The sequence below is a fragment of the Lontra canadensis genome, unplaced genomic scaffold, assembly GCF_010015895.1.
Source record: "Lontra canadensis isolate GAN:19392208 unplaced genomic scaffold, GSC_riverotter_1.0 scaffold25, whole genome shotgun sequence".
NCBI lineage: Eukaryota > Metazoa > Chordata > Mammalia > Carnivora > Mustelidae > Lontra > Lontra canadensis.
This window is the reverse complement of record NW_022631019.1, coordinates 23,158,032-23,177,056: the sequence shown is the minus strand read 5'-3', so window position 1 is coordinate 23,177,056 and position 19,025 is coordinate 23,158,032. Positions and strand designations below refer to the sequence as shown.

General features: G+C 46.5%; 1 pseudogene; it reads right to left on the bottom strand.

Moving 5' to 3' along the window:
• LOC116871398 lies at positions 1-392 on the bottom strand (annotated as a pseudogene).
• Between the last annotated feature and the right edge of the window lie 18,633 nt (positions 393-19,025).

Genomic DNA, 19,025 nt, shown 5'->3' with positions numbered 1-19,025 from the left:
CTAAAACCACAGCTTCTGGGAGAATCATTTGTTCTCACCAGTCTTGTACCTCTCCTCGAACTTGAGCTTGGCATCTTGTCAGGCCTTGTGTTTAAGAGCAGGGCCTCTGAAGACATCCTTACTGATGACAGCTTTGTCCAAGGGGAGGTCCACAGAGTACCTCGTGGGCATGAAGTGACAGTGGTTTTAAACTTTCACAAAAGACTTGAACTTTGACCTCTTGATGGTTTTCTTCTTATTCATGGCAGCTATCACTTTGCAGTCAATTCCAGCCACCAGAGCATGGCTGTAGGGACAGTCTGAAGTGCTATCATCAATGTTCTTCACAATGACCAGGAATAGGGTCTGGCCAGGACCAGCACCACCTTCCCGGGTTTCATGAACTTGCCCATCTCATGCCTACAGCAGGAAGAATTTTTACTCATGGTATTATTTTTATTTAAATTGACTACGCTAGTCCTACATCATAGCAGGCAATTTTTTTTTTAAAGATTTTATTTATTTATTTGACAGACAGAGAGACAGAGATCACAAGTAGGCAGAGAGAGAAGCGGTAACAGGCTCCCTGACGAGCAGAGAGCCGGATGCGGGGCTCGTTCCCAGGAGCCTGGGATCATGACCCAAGCCGAAGGCAGAGGCTCAACCCACTGAGCCACCCAGGTGCCCCAATGTTATAGTTGTATCTTTTGTTGTTTGTAATTATACAGTTTTATTTTCTAATCCATATACATCATTCTTAAGATAACAGAAGTTTATTTTTTTTGCCACCAGATAGCATTCACAGCAATGGGGCATACACCATACTTTGCAAAATACTTCTCTTCAAGTACTGTGTTGATTACCAGCCAATCAACTGCCTGAGCTTTCTGCCAGTTTGGACCTCCAAGGGGGTCTCCTTTCAATAGTCCTTCTCTTCCTTGTCCTGATTCTGACATGCTAGGAATAAAATAAAATAGTAATTCTTATTGATGATGTAAAGTGATGACTGCAAAGGTCTTAGCTTAGGGTAGGAGTGGTGGGACCTGCTAATTGACCTTCCATCACTGTCTATGAGAGCAGATGTTTGGGCCCTCCTCCCACAGGGAGTGGCTCACAGTCTCAGTCCTGCCTCTCTGGTCCCCTTGGGGAGGTACGTGGCTATTACAATCAAGTACCTTGGGCTCAGGTACATATTCAGAGAGCAGACAATCCGTATCTTATCCAAATTGCTCCAAAAAGTAGAAAAAGAGGGACAACTACCCATTGCATTTTATGTGGCTAGTAGAACTTTAATATTCAACTTAGACAAGGAAGTTGGAGACAAGAAGATCTTAGGCTAATCTCAATTACGGACACAGTTTCAAATATCTTAAATAGAAAGTTGCTAAATGAAACACAGCAACATATTTAAAAATGCATAATGGCCAAGTTGGGTTTATTCCATAAATGCAAGAATATTTCAACATTAGAAAATTATTATTTTAAGTCCCTGTGCCTTGGTGGCTCAGTCAGTTAAGTGTCAGACTCTTGGTTTCTGCTTAGGGTCATGAGAACAGGGGGTGCTCAGTGTAGAGTCTGCTTGAAATTCTGTCCCCTCCTCCCTCTCCCTCCCCCTCTGCTCCTCCTCCCCTCTGCTCACACATACTCTCTCTCTCAAATAAATAAATAAATAAATAAAATCATTTTAAAAAGAAAATATTATTATTTTTATTTTTTTAAAGATTTTATTTATTTATGTGACAGAGATCACAAGTAGGCAGGGAGACAGGCAGAGAGAGGGGGGGAAGCAGGTTCCCGCGGAGCAGATAGCCCGATGCAGGGCTTGATCCCAGGACCCTGGGATCATGACCTGAGCCGAAGCCAGAGGCTTTAACCCACTGAGTCACCCAGGCGCCCCTATTATTATTTTTAAAGATTTGTTAGTTTTAGAGAAAAAGAAAGCAAGCAGGAGGCCAGAGGAGGAGGGAGAGGGAGAGAATCTCAAGCAGACTCCGCTGAGCATAGAGGCTGACGGGGGCTCAATGTGGAGCTGATCCCCCAACCCTGAGATCATGACCCCAGTGGAAACCAACAGTTGGACGCTTAATGGACTGAGCTACTCAGGTGCCCTTAGTATTTTAAGCCTCAACTCTTGATTTCAGAAATCTCAAAAATCTTGATCCCCAAAATCCTATGATCACATAAAGCAGAGGGAGAAAGTGCATTTGATAAAATTAAGCCGTTTATAAAAATTCTTGGCAAACCAGGAGTAGGAAGGAACTTCCTTAATGCGATACGTTGGTAAAGGGTATCTTTCTAGAACCTGCAGTAAGTGTACCACTTAATGATAAAAACTTCAAGAATTTCCTTTAAAGTAAGAAACCTAAAAAGGATATTCACTATCTCTATTACTATTCAAAGCTATCCAGGATTCCTTAGCCTGTGCAATGAGGGAAACAAAAGGGAATTAATAGCACAAAACTTTGGAAAGGAAGAAACAAAATGGACATCATATATTTGTAGATCATGTGATTGTCTACCTAGAAAATCAAAGAGAGTCTACAGGCAAGCTATTAAAATTATCGAGAAGATTCATGATGAGAGACAATTTTCCATGGGTCAGTTGCATTTCTGGATGCTTTGAAGAGATACCAACTGCCCTTTTGTTTGGTACTATTTTTTTTTTAATTTGGACAATCTCTTCAAGGATGTTTATATCAACCATCTTTGGAACATAGAGTAGTTATCTCCCTCCAGAGCAGAAGGCAGATTTGCTTATTGTCCAGTGTATTGAAGATAATGTCTCCCTCTGTAGCATAGAGCTCAGGATTCTTCAGGGACTACGCAAACCTGCTGATTTCATGGGCAGCACCCCTGGGGGACTTGGAGAGCCAGAGGAGCCGCTGGCCCAAACATGAGGCACATGCTTCTTGCTGAGACGTGAACAGTGAAGTCCTTTGTCTCTGACCCGGAACTCTCGTGTCTTCTGCAGCATCCCTGATACCGTGGTAGCTAAGAATCTAGCTGGGGTAAAGTCCCAGACCCTTTACCTTGTCAGTGGTTCAGCCATCTCATCTCTAAATACCAATAACAGACAAAAAGTGCTATTTATAAATGGTACCACTAATGGAGGCACAAAAAATGCTTAAGTGTCCAAGAATAAATCTAAGAGATATGCAAGATGTTTACAGAAAAAATTAGAAGGCTTGACTGATGGTCATTGAAGAGACACAGAGAAATGGAGAGGTATAACTTGCTTGTGGAAGGAGGAACTCGACTGTAGAGATGTGAATTCTCCCTCAAATTAATCTATAAATTAATTTCAATGTCAAAGGATTAAATAAAGTATTTTTTAAATTAATGTTTTTGGAAACATTATCCTAAAGTCATATGAAGGAACAGCCAAGGGTAGCCAAGCAACCTTGAAGAAAATGAACAGTGAAGAGACTCGCCCTTCAGACGTCAGGACTTACACAACTCAAGTAATTGAGACAGGGAGATATTGGCAGAGGGGTGTACAAATAAATAAATGGGACAGAATTGAGGGCTCAAAGACAGAGATGTGCAGACTGGAGGTTCGACTTAAGTCAGAAATGACATTTAAACCACTTCCTTCTTTTTTATTCTTTATTTTTTATTATAAGTAGGTGCCACATCCAGCATGGAGCCCAACACAGAACTCAAACTCACAACTCTGAGATCAAGACCTGAACTGAAATCAAGAGTCGGATGCTTACCCAACTGAGACACCCAGGTACCCCTAAACCAGTCCCTTTTAGGGAACACCTGGCTGGCTCAGTCTGTACAGCTTACAACTCTTGATCTCAGGGTCATGAGTTCAAGTCCCACGTTGGGTGTAGAGATTACTTTAAAAAAAAAAGATAGTTAAACCACTTCCTTCCAATAATGGTGTCATGAAAATTGGTTTTCCATGTGGAAAAAAGAGAATTGCACTCCTATATCACTCTTGATCACCAAAATCAGTACAGAGAGATACTAAATATGAAAAAGAAAACTTTTAAATACAAATCTTTTCTAGACCTCACGATATGAAGATTTCTTAACCAAGTTTAAAAAGCATAAACAATAAAGAAAGTATTGATAGATTTGCCTACATTAAAATTCCAAAGTATCGTATAGCAAAAACAGGATAAACAAAACCCAAGCCACAAGGTTGGGAGAAGATACACAGATAATGAACATTACAGACAAAGTATTGGTCTCCAGGCTGCATCACGAAGTTCTATAGATCAATAAAAAGATTACAGACAACTCAACAGAAAAACAAGTATAAGATGTACATAAGTAAACAATACAAATATATGGGAAACGACATTGAACCCTACTTGTAATTTCGGGAATGCAAATTCACACAACAACGAGATGAAATGTTAGACCTCAAGATGGTAACACAAACAACATTTCCAGTCCGACTATATTAAGTGTTGAGCACTACATGGGACAAAGGGCCCTCTTGTTAATGCTAAAGAGAGCTTCGATCATAACCACATTGAGAAGCAATCTGGCAAAATCTAGTGAAGTCCAGCATGTGCATATCCTCCAACCTAGCAATTCAATTCTGGAAATAAATCCCAACTCTTGACAAGTACAAGAATGTTCATTACAACACCATGTAGAGTGGAAAATTGGAAACAACAGAATAATGTACAAGTCAATCTTGTCAGAGCTACAAAGTAGACAGTTAAGATGAGTGCATCAGAGAGATGTATATGGATTGACAGGCTGCCCCTAACGTTTAGGAGGCCCAGGGCAAGGGGAATCTGGGGGCCGAGGACCCTCCTCTATTCTCTTCCCACTCGGGATCCATCCCCCACAGTGAGGAACGTCACGCACACATGCTTGTGGACACTTTAGTCTGTTTGTCTGAACTCTGTCCGCTAACCCCACCCTCCCACCAATGCCACACTGGCCAGCCCTTAGGATTAAGGTGGGTATCGCTGTCGCCTCAGGACACCTCAGCTGTCACCTCAGGAAGAATACTCTAGGGAAATCACTGCCCTGGCCTTGAAATGGGCTCTGGGCCCCGGTGGCAGAGGAAATCCAGGATTCAAGGTTTAGAAGGAGAGAAGGCTTCTGGGTGGGTCTTGACTCCTTAACCCATGGAGGAGGGCCTGGGCGGGGTCCAGGGTCCCAGTCTAAGAGAGGTGTTTTGTGTTAGCAAGCTTGAAACTCACACGTGATATTGTACAGAAAAGGCAGAGAGACAAGCAGTATAGGATGCATGATAGGAAGCTTTAAAACAGGCAAAACAGTACTACCCACTGCTCAAGTATATGTGCAAAAGGAACGAAGTTACAAAAGCTTGCAGAGGGCGCCTGGGTGGCTCAGCGGGTTAAGCACCTGCCTTGGGCTCAGGTCATGATCCCAGGGTCCTGGGATCCAGTCCTGCATCCACTGGGCTCTCTGCTCAGGGGGGAGTCTGCTTCTCCTTCTCCCTGCCACTCCCCCTGCTCTCTCTCTCACTGCTCTAAGTAAATATGTATATATATACATATACATATATGTATATATATACATATATTTCTATGAAATTTAAAAAAGAAAACAAATGGTCTACCTTTAAAAAGGCAAGGAAGGAGAATGAAATGCAGAGCACAGGTGATATATAATGGGATAGAGACAAGCTAAATGTGTTAGCAGTAAAAATAAATCGACAATACGCTGTTCCTCTAAGTGGGATAGTTTAAAACACCTCTTTTTATTACTGAGTGCTGTTTCTTTTTTTTTTTTTTAAGATTTTATTTATTTATTTGACAAAGACACAGCAAGAGAAGGAACCCAAGCAGGGGGAGCGGGAGAGGGAGAAACAGGCTTCCTGCTGAGCAGGGAGCCCAACTCAGGGCTCAATTCCAGGACCCTGGGATCATGACCCAAGCCGAAGGCAGACACTCAATGACTGAACCACCCAGGTGCCCCTTGAGTACTGTTTCTAATTTTTAAAAAAAGGTGGGGGGGGTGCGCCTGGGTGGCTCAGTGGATTAAAGCCTCTGCCTTCAGCTCAGGTCGTGATATCAGGGTCCTGGGATCAAGTCCCAAGTTGGGCTCTCTGCTCGGCGGGGAGCCTGCTTCCCTCTCTCTCTCTGCCTACTTGCGATTTCTCTGTCAAATAAATAAATAAAATCTTTTAAAAAAATAAAATTAACAAATAAAAAATTAGGAAAGGCATGGAAGGTTTGAACAACAGAGTGAACAAGTTTGACTTACTGACATAAAGAGAAGCCAATCCCCAAGGCTCATTCTTCCCAAGCACACGTGGACCATTTAACGAACATTGAGCCACATTCCAGGCCATAAAGCAGGTCTTACACACCAGTCACACACACCATATTCTCAGATCAAAATGCTTTTAAGAAGTGATAACAAGAGGGACGCCTGGGTGGCTCAGTTGGTTAAGCAGCTGCCTTCGGCTCAGGTCATGATCCCAGCGTCCTGGGATCGAGTCCCACATCGGGCTCCTTGCTCATCAGGGAGCCTGCTTCTCCCTCTGCCTCTGCCTGCCATTCTGTCTGCCTGTGCTCGCTCTCTCTCCCTCTCTCTCTCTGACAAATAAATAAATAAAATCTTAAAAAAAAAAAAAAGAAGTGATAACAAAAAATTATTCCCACAAGTTTGGAAATTTAAAAAATTACTTCTGGAGACCACCCAAACATTCACCAGCAGTCGAATGCAAGAATAAGTTGTAGTAAGTTCATACGATGGGTTGCTAGACACCAAAACGCATCACACACAAGCTCATACACACCACTATTATAACAGGTGACGACACGGAGAAAGCTCACAGACAGAGTGTTGAGTGAAAGAAGACAGAAAGAGTGAATACTCTATAATTCTATTTTGCATGAAACTTAAAAGCAGACAAAATTGGGGCGCCTGGGTGGCTCAGTTGGTTAAGCATCTGCCTTCGGCTCAGGTCATGATACCAGTGTCCTGGGATTGAGTCCCACGACAGGCTCCCTGCTCAGAGGGGAGCCTGCTTCTCCCTCTCCCTCTGCCTCTCACCCCAGCTCACTCTCTCTGTCTCACTCGCTTGCTCTCTCTCTCTAATAAATAAATGAAACATTTTTTAAAAATTTAAAAAGCAGACAAAATTAATCTACCAGGACAGAAGTCAAAATAGTGGGATGGTGGGAGTGATGACGGATAAGGATGCTGAAAAAGTCTCTATTTTGTTCTCACTTAGGAAATAAAAAAAAAGAACCAAAGATCAGACCTGATGAAAACAGGACAAAGAAATGATGAAGATGAGAGCAAAACGGAATAAAGCAGAAAACAAATATACAACTGAGAGGATTACTGAAACCGAAAGTGAGCTCTTTGAAAAGATTAATAAAATAGTGAAACCTCTGAGTCTGATATAGAGATAAAGACACAAATAAGTAAATACTAAGAATGAAAAGGATACGATCACTACAGATCCTGGAGAGATTTGAAAGAATAATATGAACAACTATTTCTTTAATGTTTTATTTCTCACTTCCATTCCTTAAGTCAGTTTGGATCAGTTTTATTTTGTAGCTACTTACCCACTGCATCCTCATTTTCCAATTTATTTGTACAAAGTTGTTTCTTATGCTGAAAAAAATCTTTCTCTCATTAACTCCCTCTTTTCATTATTTATTTGGGCCTTTTCTCTTTTTTCCTTAATCAGCCCGGCTACAGATGTATCTGTTTTATTAGTCATTGGCTTTATCGATCATCTGTGTTGGTTCTTTGTTTTCTGTTTTATTGATTTTTTTTCTCTTATCTTTATTATTTCCTGCTATTGGGGGGCTGTGTTATTATGTTGTCTTTCTCTGGCAACGTAAACCGAATGCTCAAGTCACTAATGCGTGATTTTTTATTAAGGTGCAAGCTTTAATGTGGGCATCCGGAAGAATACACATTCCCCTCAAGGATTGTTTCAGCTGCACTGAAATTTCAAAATGTAACACTCTCATATCTTGTATTTTTTTCTTTGTCCCAATAAGTATTTGGAGGCTTGATTTTAATTTTCAAACGTAAGTTTACCTTTTCGTTATCATTTTCTCATTTCAGTGGATTGTGGTCATAGAAAATGGTCTCTATGACATCCGTTCACTCCTTGGCAGACTTGCTTCATGACCTAGTATGGGAACAATTTCTGTAAATGTTCTCACACTGGATGAAGAGAATGCCAATTTTTCTGTTTGATCAAGCTTCTTAAATGTGTTATTCAAATATTCTACACATTTACTAATCTTACGGCCACTTGATTTAGTAACTATGGAGAAAGGAAAGATAAGGTTCTCAGGGGGATTGTGGGTCCATCTGTGTCTCTTTGAAATTGTCTCAAGTTTCCCTTCCTATCAGGGGTCATCAAACTATATGGTCTGTGAACCAAATTTGGGCCACTCCTTGTTTTTGTAAATAAAGTTTTATTGGAACACAGCCATGTTGGTTTGTTGATGTGTTCTCTGTGACTTTTTTCTTACTGCAATGGCAAAGCTGCGTAGTTGAGACAGAGGCAGGATGGTCTACAACGTCTAAAATATTTACTATCTGTCCTTTTATAGAAGTTTGCTCACTCTGCTTTATGTATTTTTTTAATTTTATCTAAATTTTATTTATTTATCTGAGAGAGAGCACAGAGGAAGAGCGAGAAGAAGACTCCCTGCTGAGCAGAGAGCCTGACTTGGGACTCGATCCCCGGATGCTGAGATCATGACCAGAGCCAAATGCAGACGCTTAACCGACTGAGCCACCCAGGCTCCCCAGACTCTGCTTTATATAATCTGAGGGCTAGACTGTTAGGTTCAAAAAATTTCAGAATTATATCTCCCTGATAACATTTTTCTTGTTAATCATTATGTAATGACCCTCTTTTCCATGATGATGCCTTTTGACTTAAAGTCCATTTTGTCTGACATTTATAAAACTACACCAGCTCCCTTCAGCTTAGTATTTGCCTGCGGTGCCTATTAGAAATGCTTTTGGCTGCACGTAACAAAACACAGCTACAGTGGCTGAAACACACTGGGGTATGTTTTCTTTAAAAAAAAAAAAAAAAAAAAATTCCAGGGGCGTCTGGGTGGCTCAGTGGGTTAAAGCTTCTGCCTTCAGCTCAGGTCATGATCCCAGGGTCCTGGGATGGAGCCCTGCATCAGGTTCTCTGCTCAGCGGGGAGCCTGCTTCCCCCTTTCTCTCTGCCTGCTGCTCTGCCTACTTCTGATCTTTCTCTGTCAAATAAATAAGATCTTTAAAAAACAAACAAACAAAAAAATTCCAAAGACAGGTTGCTGACAGCATTGTCTCAGCTGCCCTATGATGCCGTCGGGTACCCAGGCTTGCTCAGTGTCTAATCTCCATCAGCATTCGCCTGCAGACCTTTGTGCTCATGGGTGTGTCAAGATTGCAAAAGGGCTGCTGCACGCGGAGGCATTGTGTCCATGCACGAGGCAGAAGGAGAAAGGAAGAAAGCAGTGCCCAGATTCCCCTTTACATCCCAGTTTCCAGATCTGCGGCCCATGAGCATCTTTTCCCTAATCACCAACAGAGAGAAAAGAGGCTCTACGATTGGCTTCGACCAAATCATGATTCATCCTTTGCGGCTGGTACTTTGACATCACAAGAAATAAACTGGGGATGGGGGACAGACGCTTCTCCGGGACCAAAAGATTTCTGCTTAGTCCCTTAAAAAAAAAAATTGGGGGACGCCTGGGTGGCTCAGTTGGTTAAGCAGCTGCCTTCGGCTCAGGTCATGATCCCAGCGTCCTGGGATCGAGTCCCACATCGGGCTCCCTGCTCAGCAGGGAGCCTGCTTCTCCCTCTGCCTCTGCCTGCCACTCTGTCTGCCCGTGCTCACTCTCTCTGACAAATAAATAAATAACATCTTTAAAAAAAAAAAAATTGGGCTTCAGTAGCAAAGTGCAAAAGGTTTCGGGCGCACTGTTGGTGTCTTTTTTCATATCTTTGCTTTCAGTATTTCCATAGCTCTGTTTTATTTTTATTTATTTTTAAATTTTTTAATTTATTTGACAGACAGAGATCACAAGTAGGCAGAGAGGGAGGCAGGGAGAGAGAGAGGAAGAAGCAGGCTCCCCGCTGAGCAGAGAGCCTGAGGCGAGTTGGGGCTCAATCCCAGGACCCTGGGATCATGACCTGAGCCAAAGGCAGAGGCTTTTATAGGCTTTTATAGGCATCCCTATAGCTCTGTTTTAGACATGTCTCTCATGAACATCGTGTGTAGAGCTCGATTATGTGTTTTCTTTCCCTCTGATAACTCACGTTTGTTGTGATTACCGGCATTTAAAATTTTATTTCTAAATCCTCTTGTGTTTTCCATTGGCCACGTGTATTATTAGCCCCCAAACTGAGCATTTCAAAACAAACAACACTGATCATCTCACCTCATTTCTTAGGGTCATGAACGCCGTGGTTCTTTTCTATTAGGGTTGCCAGATCTCGCCAATAAAAATACAAGATGCCCAGTTAAATTTAAATTTCAGATAATATTTCAATATTTGCACAGGATCTATTTATACAAAAAATTACTCATTGCTTGTTCAAAATTTAAATTTGACCCGTCTTCCTCAATTTTATCGGGCAGCCCTATTTATAACCTGATCTTGGAAGCAAAATGGGCTACATCATTCGTAGGGTCCCTCATTAAAAAATTACTAGGAATTTCCAGTCAGCGAGAGCAGAACATGAAACTAAGCATGGAGACCTTCTGGGGACAGTGTCCTTTGTGAGAGCATGGGTTGTACTCCCAGAAAGCCAGTCCTGCTTGGAACTGACATACCAGCCCTTCTACCATATTCTATGACACAGGGACAAGTCACTGAGTCTCACCCGCCCATTATGGGAGGGGACTTCACATGGTCACAGGTCCTGGGAGGTAGGGATCACGGGGACCATCTTGGAAACTGGCAGCCACACCAAGCTTTTCCTTTGCTTCTTTTATTTGTCATTTCCTGCCTGGAGGTGGACGGATCGGACTGTCTTCATTCCCTTTGTTTCCTCTCGGCGGGTTTAGAATACATTCTATTTCTGTTCTTTCATTAGTCATGCTCAGGTTTTTAACATGCACACTTCAGCTTAATAAAGTCTAAAGTTAATCACTCTCCTCTTCCAGAAGAATCAAGGACCTTAGAATACTTTTGAACCCTGATCACAGCTTCCTGTCTATGATGTGGTTGTTCCTTCGTTTTCCGTCTTACCTTGTTTATTCTGTTCCTCAAGTCAGCCTGTAAAGTTGTTCTTATAAAGTCCATGGTCATTTGAATTTTTCATGTCTAATCTTGTTTGTTTGTTTGTTTGTTTGTCTTCCTTTTGCTCTCCACTTCTCACAAGCTACTTCTTCCTCCTGGGTTCATTCCCTGGGTTTTTCCTATTATCTTCATTTGAGATCTTGCCAGAACTGAAGATCCCCATGGTGTTTTTTGTTTTTAAGATTTTATTTATTTATTTGACAGAGAGAGAGATCACAAGTAGGCAGAGAGGCAGGCAGAGAAAGAGGGGGAAGCAGGCTCCCTGCTCCCAGGTGCCCGCTCCCCATGGTGTTTTTAAGTGCTTTTTAAAAAAGCCCTCTTAGGGGCGCCTGGGTGGCCCAGTGGGTTAAGGCCTCTGCCTTCAGCTCAAGTCATGATCCCAGGGTCATGGGATCGAGCCCCGCGTCGGGCTCCCTGCTCAGGCGGGGAGCCTGCTTCCCCTCTCTCTCTGCCTGCCTCTCTGCCTGCTTGTGATCTGTCTGTCAAATAAATAAATAAAATCTTAAAAAAAAATTAAATTAAAAAAGCCTTGTTGGAGCACCTGGGTGGCTCAGTGGATTAAAGCCTCTGCCTTAGGCTCAGGTCATGATCCCGGGGTCCTGGGATCAAGTCCTGAATCCGGGCTCTCTGCTCAGCGGGAAGCCTGCTTCCTCCTCTCTCTCTCTGCCTGCCTCTCTGCCGGCTTGTGATCTCTGTCTGTCAAATAAATAAATAAAGCTTTAAAAAAAATAAAAAAGCCTTGTTTGCATCTCCAGTCCCATCCTTCCTTTTGTTCCCAATATTGTATAGTGTGTGCTAATAATTTCCTTATTATATTGAGGCTTTGAGAAGAATTTACTAAGCCTTTTTAAAAGAATTTGACTTTCTGTTGGTTTCCATAGCTGTCCTTCCTGCTTTATCTTTATTATTCCCTTTTTTCTGCTCTCTTCGAGTTTTCTGATGGTCCTTTTCCTAAAGTCTCGAATCAGACACTTATTTCATTGTTGTCAATCCTTGCTGTTTTTAATAAATGCATTTCAGGCTAGAATTTTCCCTCCAAATTCCACTTTAGCCTTATTGTTATTCAGTTTTTAAAATCTTGTAATTTCCATTATGAGGTTCTCTTTATCTCATGAATTATGTAGAAATGAGCATTTAATTTACAAAACGCATTGGATTTCCTTGGCCAACTTTTTATTGTTGGTTTCTGATTTTATGATATTGGGATTAGAGAACAGGTAGTGATACTGATTCTTTGAAAACATTGTCAACTTTCTTTATGCCAACTATGTGGTATTTCTTTAAATCTTCCATCTGAGCCTGAAAACAATGGGTATTGGGGGCGGGGGGGCTGTGACGGTTTGTTTACCCAGTAGAGGAAGCTCCTTAATTATATTGTTTAAACTTCCATATCCTTACTAATGTTTTGCTCCCTGAGCCATTGGTTTTATGAAAGTTTAATTAACACTTATCACTTTGTTTATAGATTCATGACTTTCTCCTGACCATTCTACCATATTTGCTCTATATGTTTCACCAAAATAAATAGAAGTTCATGATACACATATATTCACGATTATTATATCTTCTTGGCAAATGTTTTCTTTTATGCTTGTGTGGGTTAGGGTTGGGCTGATCTTACAAAGATTCTAAAAACAGTGCTTTAAATAAGAGAGAGGTGTATTTTTGTTCATTTAAAAGTCTACAGCCGAGGGGCGCCTGGGTGGCTCAGTGGATTAAAGTCTCTGCCTTCGGCTCAGGTCATGGTCCCAGGGTCATGGGATCGAGCCCCGCATCGGGCTTTCTGCTCAGCAGGGAACCTGCTTCCCTTCCTCTCTCTCTGCCTGCCTCTCTGCCTACTTGTGATCTCTGTCTGTCAAATAAATAAAATCTTAAAAAAAAAAAAAAAAAAAGTCCACAGCTGGGAGTCCTGTGGGGTTTTGGTACATGGGGGCCCCAGCAGGGGATGAGACCGACAGAAGAGAGTGGGTTTGGCCTATTTATTCCCCAGCTCCTTCTGCCTGAGGTCACCCTTGCTCTAGAAGTTCTTTCCACTTGAGTACTGGTCACCTCTGACCTGTACTAGGGTGAAAGCTTCCTGCTGCTCCCCCAGGCTCTTCCACTCTCTCCTGTGACTCCCCTAAACCCTGCTTTGTCATTCGTCCTTTTGGAAATAAGCTCTGCCCAATTTCCCTAATTAGAGCATGCCATCTGTTTCCTGTTGGGGCCCTGAGTGATGCAGGCTGGCATCCTGTTTTAAGTCATTGATTGGGAATACCTTTAGGCAGGCGTGCACTCGCTGACACGTGCTGGACATAGGCCGCCTCTCTCCCTATTCTCCCACTCCTAGCTCACTGGTCCATCTGCCTACTCTTGAGGACGATGGAGGCTGAGACCCTGGGTTCATGGCATCCAGGTCTCCAGAGCATTGCCCTGCCGTGGGGAAAGGAGCGACTCAAAGCCCATCGGTAACACCCACCTTGTCCATTTCAACACATGCGGGGTGTGGCTACTGCTCCAATGGCCAGAGCTGCCTCTTCCTGGACACAGTATCTTGAGGTCATGAGGACTCACTTTGGTCTGAGGATGCTTTACTACGTTAGATTGGTCAATACTTTCATCTAATGCCTGTCGGCTGGGGCAGGACTGCATCAGCCTGGCCCTTTATGGTGACTTCGGGTATCTCTGCCCTGATTCATGACAAACCAATTTCTTCTGTCTGACTCTCAGTGGGCCTAGCTTGTTTCCCTCATTTCCTTAATCTTAGGGAAAGTCTCAGTGTAGGGGTCACAGGGATAGCACAGATTCCTGTTCCCATTGTACAGACTGGGAAACTGAGGTTCAGAGTGGAAAGTGAACTTCAGGGAGTCCAGGGGACCTGGACTTTGAGCCTGGGTCTGTCTGGCTCTGAGTTAGAGGCTTTCCAAGGGAGGTGTGTGTTGCTGGGGGGAGACAGGATGGCCTGAGTGGAGACGGGAGGGGAGGATGGTGCCACAGGTCAGGGAACCCTCAGAGCCAAAGCCTCTCCTGGCCAGGTAGGGGCACAGCATCTGGGGGAGAGGTGCAGAAGGCCAACAAGACTGAGGCCCATTCCCAGTTCTGCCCCTTCCTTCTCTGTGCTCTTGAGCCAGTCTCCAGGCTTCACAGGGTAGTTATGAGGGAATGTATGTAAAATACACAGTACACAGCAGCTGCTCTGTTCCAGGAGTCTGCTTGGCCTCCTTTTCTTTACTCTCTCTCCCTCTCTGGGCTGTGGCAGGGCAATGTGTGGATTCAGCCACTAGGGGGCCCTGCTGTCAAGGGTGACCGGACCTCCTGGCCCTGCCAGTGTCCATCCCTTCATTCACGGATTCCTTCACTCTCCTGGGTCTTTTCCGTGCCCAGTAGTGGTTGGGGCGATACTGAGAGCACAGAGGGCAAGGCACAGCCCTGTTCTGGAGAAGCCTACAGTCAAGAAGGGGTACTGTGCTGGAGAAAATGGGGTGGTGGTGGGAACTCAGAGACTGCACAGAGCCAGGAAGGCTTCTCAGAGGAAGCTTTTGGACTTGACTTTCCAGGATGGACAGTGATTTGGCTCAACTCTGCAGACTCTGACACCTCCCCGCAGCCCCAGGCCAAGCCGACCTGAGTGTTCATGACCCGCTTCTCTTCTCCTCCCTCCAGGAGCCCCTGACCAGTAGCTTCTGTGAGCCCCAAACTTCATGTCCCCATCATGTGTGCAGAGCTGGAGGCCACAGAGCCTGCTTGGGTAGGAGATGAAGCGGGCACAAGGACAGGGTGTCAGGCAAAACCCTGACAAATGAAGTTCTTTGCCACTTCCTAGCAATGTGTCCTTGGCCGAGACACTTCACTTTCCCTCTGCCTACCCCCCAACCCGGCCCCCAGCCTTGGTTTCCTCCCTGTAAATGGGGGTAATAATAGTCCTTACCATTGTGCCCATGTCCAGCATGGCTCACTTGGCACTCTGATCTACAAAGTGACATATTCTGTTAACCATCTCATTGCCATGAGGTGTGAGCCAGGCTGCGCCCCTTGGAACAGGGGGCAGGACCCTGCTCTGGAGGGGCTGTTCGAACTCAGCCTTACTTCACTTTGGGAAGAGACTGCCTCCTAGATTAGTGTCACAGAATTTTCAGTAAGCGGGTGGAATTCTAGAAGTTACCCCCTAGGGCTCAGCAGCGAGGGAGAAGGAGGGGTAGGAATCCCTCTTTGAACTACAAAGTGTATCTCTCTAGCTTGATCTACAAATCCATTGGAAGGCGGTGTGGTCTGTATCCAGCTCAACCACTTCTCTGCTGCCTGACCTGACAAGTCACCCCCGACCCCAGCCTCGACTTCCCTGTCAGTCGAATACCGGTAACAGCACTCCCCAGTGGTGGCAGACAGTGTTCTGCTATCTGCTCAGCTTTGCTCCCTTCCCCTGGAACAGCAGCCCTCTCCTTTTTGGGGATCTCCTACTTCTCCAAACACTGTTGCCACAAGGACAGTCCCCGCTCCCATGATCCTGTCCCCCGGCCACCGGTGACTGTCCCATGGGTGGACACTTGCCTCTGGCCAGGCCAATCAGAAGCCTTCCCTGTTCTGTTCTATTTTGAATCAGAACTGAGAAAATGCCTCTGGGCGGAAAGGCTCAGGAGTTGTCACTGGCCCTGTGTCCTTCCTCATGGCCGTTAGTCTGTAGAGAGAAAGGCAGAGGAGAGAGAGGGACAGTCAGGAGTCCCAGCAGTACTCGGGTCCCCGGTTCCTGCTGTGCTTGGACCCGTGAGCTCTGCTCACAGTCTAGAAGTTCGCCTCTCCCTTAGATTCTGAGAGTCACCTCGGGTTGGCACTGAGTATATCCAAAGATATACTTTCTCCCAGAGATGTGTGTAGCATCAGATGAACTAAAGCTTGTGAGATGCCCAGCCCAGCCCAACGCTTGGCCCACAGCAGGCTCAGTAAGTATGAATTCCTTTCCCTTAATGGGCACCAGGCAAGGACAGGGCTTTGGCAAGATACCAGGAAGATATGAGGCATCCGGACTGGAGAAGCCATGTAACTCAGCAGCTCCAGGGAGAGACTATGGTCAGGTGCCCTGAGAGCCCACAGAGCCCCACAAGATACCAGAATGAATGGCCAAGCCGGACGTTTAGTAGATAAGAAAGGATGGGGCTAAGAAAAAAATGTCCTCCCTCATCCCTTTGTGGAAGCAAAGGTTGTCAGCATGTACTCTGTCTCTGCCAAGGATGCATGCTGGAGTCCCTGATGGGCGGGAAGATGGGGCCAGGAGAGCCTTTTCAGAGGAGGAATATTTCAGCGGAGTTTTAAAGGATGAATGAGAGTTTTCCAAACAGGGAAGGGACTTGGGAGGGACACTGGACTATCACCACCAATCCCCCACACTACTAATACAAGGATTAGTGTGAGGAGTCAGACCGCCTGGGTTTGAATCCTGCGGTGACCAACCTTCAGACTCTCCTATGGTTCTGTTCCTTATCTGCAAAATAAGGAAATAGGAGTTCGTCTGTTTCTAGGATTAAATGAGATCATATATGTAAAGCACTCAGAACAATGTGCTAACAGAAGGCTGTGGTTAAGCCCTCGATATTTATTGAGCTCATTATGAAAAGCCTTTGCATTATCAAGCCCAACATCCTTAAAATGATTATAGCTCTTGCCATTTATTGAGCCCTTAATAAGTTCCAAGCACTGTGATAAATGCTTGGCACCCTTCATCTCCTGTGATCCTCCCAACACCACCAGGAGATGAGTACTGTCCATTAAAGAGAAAAACAGAGGCTCTGAGATGGTGAGATTACGCATGGCCAACAGAGCAGGGGTTCAAACCCAGGTCTAAAGACCTGAGCCCTTGGCCCAGAGAGAGAAAGGGACTAGCCTCAGGACACAAAGCAAGGGACTGGGAAGCCAGGATTTCTTCGTGAACCACCCAAGGGCAGGTGTGGGTTGGGAGCCCTAGAAGTTGCTTTCCTCCCCTGTTCCCAACCGCAGAGAGGTGGCTGATGGAGGTTACTGAGGCACTCGCTCAGGAGGTTACTGAGGCACTCGCTCAGCCCTCCCCCACACCCTCTCCAGCTCCAGGGTGGCCGGGTGGGCCTCTGGCCACAGGCAGGACTGAGGAAGGGCTGGGCCGGCCCCCCCGCTCTGGACCGCGCCTCCGGGCAGGGTTGACAGACCCGGAGCCTCGGGACGGGGCCGCGCCCCTGTTCCCCTCCCTTCTCCACCCCGCATTGCTTCCGCCAAAGGTCCTTGTAGAAAATTCCAGGCTGGACGGGGGATTTTCCAGTGGGGTGGGAGCAGCCTGGCGCGTCCCCGGAGGCCGAAGCCGCACAGGGGGAGAGGTGGGTGGGTGCCGCCCCGCCCCCACTACCCGGGACTCCCCGCGCGCCCTCGCGCGCCCTTGTCCCAGGGCTCCCTCCGGCCTTGGCTCCTCGGGGAGGGGACGGGTGGGCCGACCAGGGGAGCCGGCTCGGGACGTCCTGGCAAACAGGAAATGAGACAAAGGCGGACGCTTATCGGGAGCCCAGCATTCTTTTCAGGTGATCCCGGGACGCGGCCAGCCCTGAGGGGCTGCCTGCCCAGGAGGAGGACCTCCCGCTGCCCCCCTGGGGGGCGCCCCCTGCCTTCCGGTCCCCTGGGGTTGGGGGCCGAGGACCACTGGGAGGCCCCGAGGAGCCCCCACCACCAGGCACAGCCTCCCGGGGTTCCTGGAGAGGAAGGGATGTCAGCGCTGGGAGGGCTGGACTGGGCCGGGGGTGGGGGGGTGGGGGGGGTGTCTTGGGAGCCGAGTGGAGGGGGAAGAACAGGACATAGTCACTCAACCATTCCATAAACGCTAATGCCACCTTCTACCAGGTGTGGGTACTGGGACCCCTGGTGAACCAGACCCAGTCCCTGCCCTCAAGGAACTGACAGCCCAGAGGAGGAAGGCAAGGTGCTCAGATAAGTGAAATACTGGGTGAAGGGCAGGGCCAGATGAGTCCAGGGTGGCTGTGCGGAGGCCCTGCTGGGGGCAGGGTGCAGAGGCGCAGCGGGTGGTTTGGGAAAGCATGGGTCCCTTGCACAACACCTGGCACATGAGCAGCCCCCTAGGCTACTGGCCAAATGAAGGAATCCTGGAGCTGGCTTTTAAGAAGCAGTGGGACAAGGGGTGGGTGGAATGGAAGGGCATCTAGACTGGGGAACAGCATGTGCAAATGCCTGTTGGTGTGCACATGTGCCAGACATGTGGGGAGCAGTGAGGACTCCGGAGTTGCCCGCATACAGGGTAAAGAAGCCCTGGCGAGGAGGCTGGGACTGTGGGTCCTGATGGCCTTGAAAGGTGGGCTGAGGACTGGGCTTATTTTGCTGGCACTGGGAGCCTGGGGAAGTGGGGTAGAGAGAGGGCTCAGAGAGGCCCATCCAGTCCGGCCTGGGAACGCAGTGGGGGTGGGGGTGGGGAGGCAGGCTTTGCCTGGGTGGCTTGGAGAGGCTGATCTGCAGAGACAGAGGCTCCAGCCTCTGTGGGGCTGTGCCCCCCTTGCCTGCTGGGCACCGGCGCCAGTTCAGCTGATGGGTGGGTAGGGCTTCCCCCCACCAGGCAGCGCTGACTCAGCGTCTGAAAGGTGGTTCCCACGGGCCCATGTCTCTCTGGGGGCCAAAGGACATGCCATCCACGCCCCACCTCCAAGTGGGTCAGCGCCCAGGGCCCCTGGCAATTAGGGCTGAATGGAGGCTAAGATTTCTAATCTGCCCACCCCCTGCCAAACAGCAAGGCCTCAGGCGGTACTTTCTGCTGTCTAGCAGTAAGCCACACCATCTCTGGGCTGGCTTTCCACTCCCCAAAGTTACAAGGTACCACAG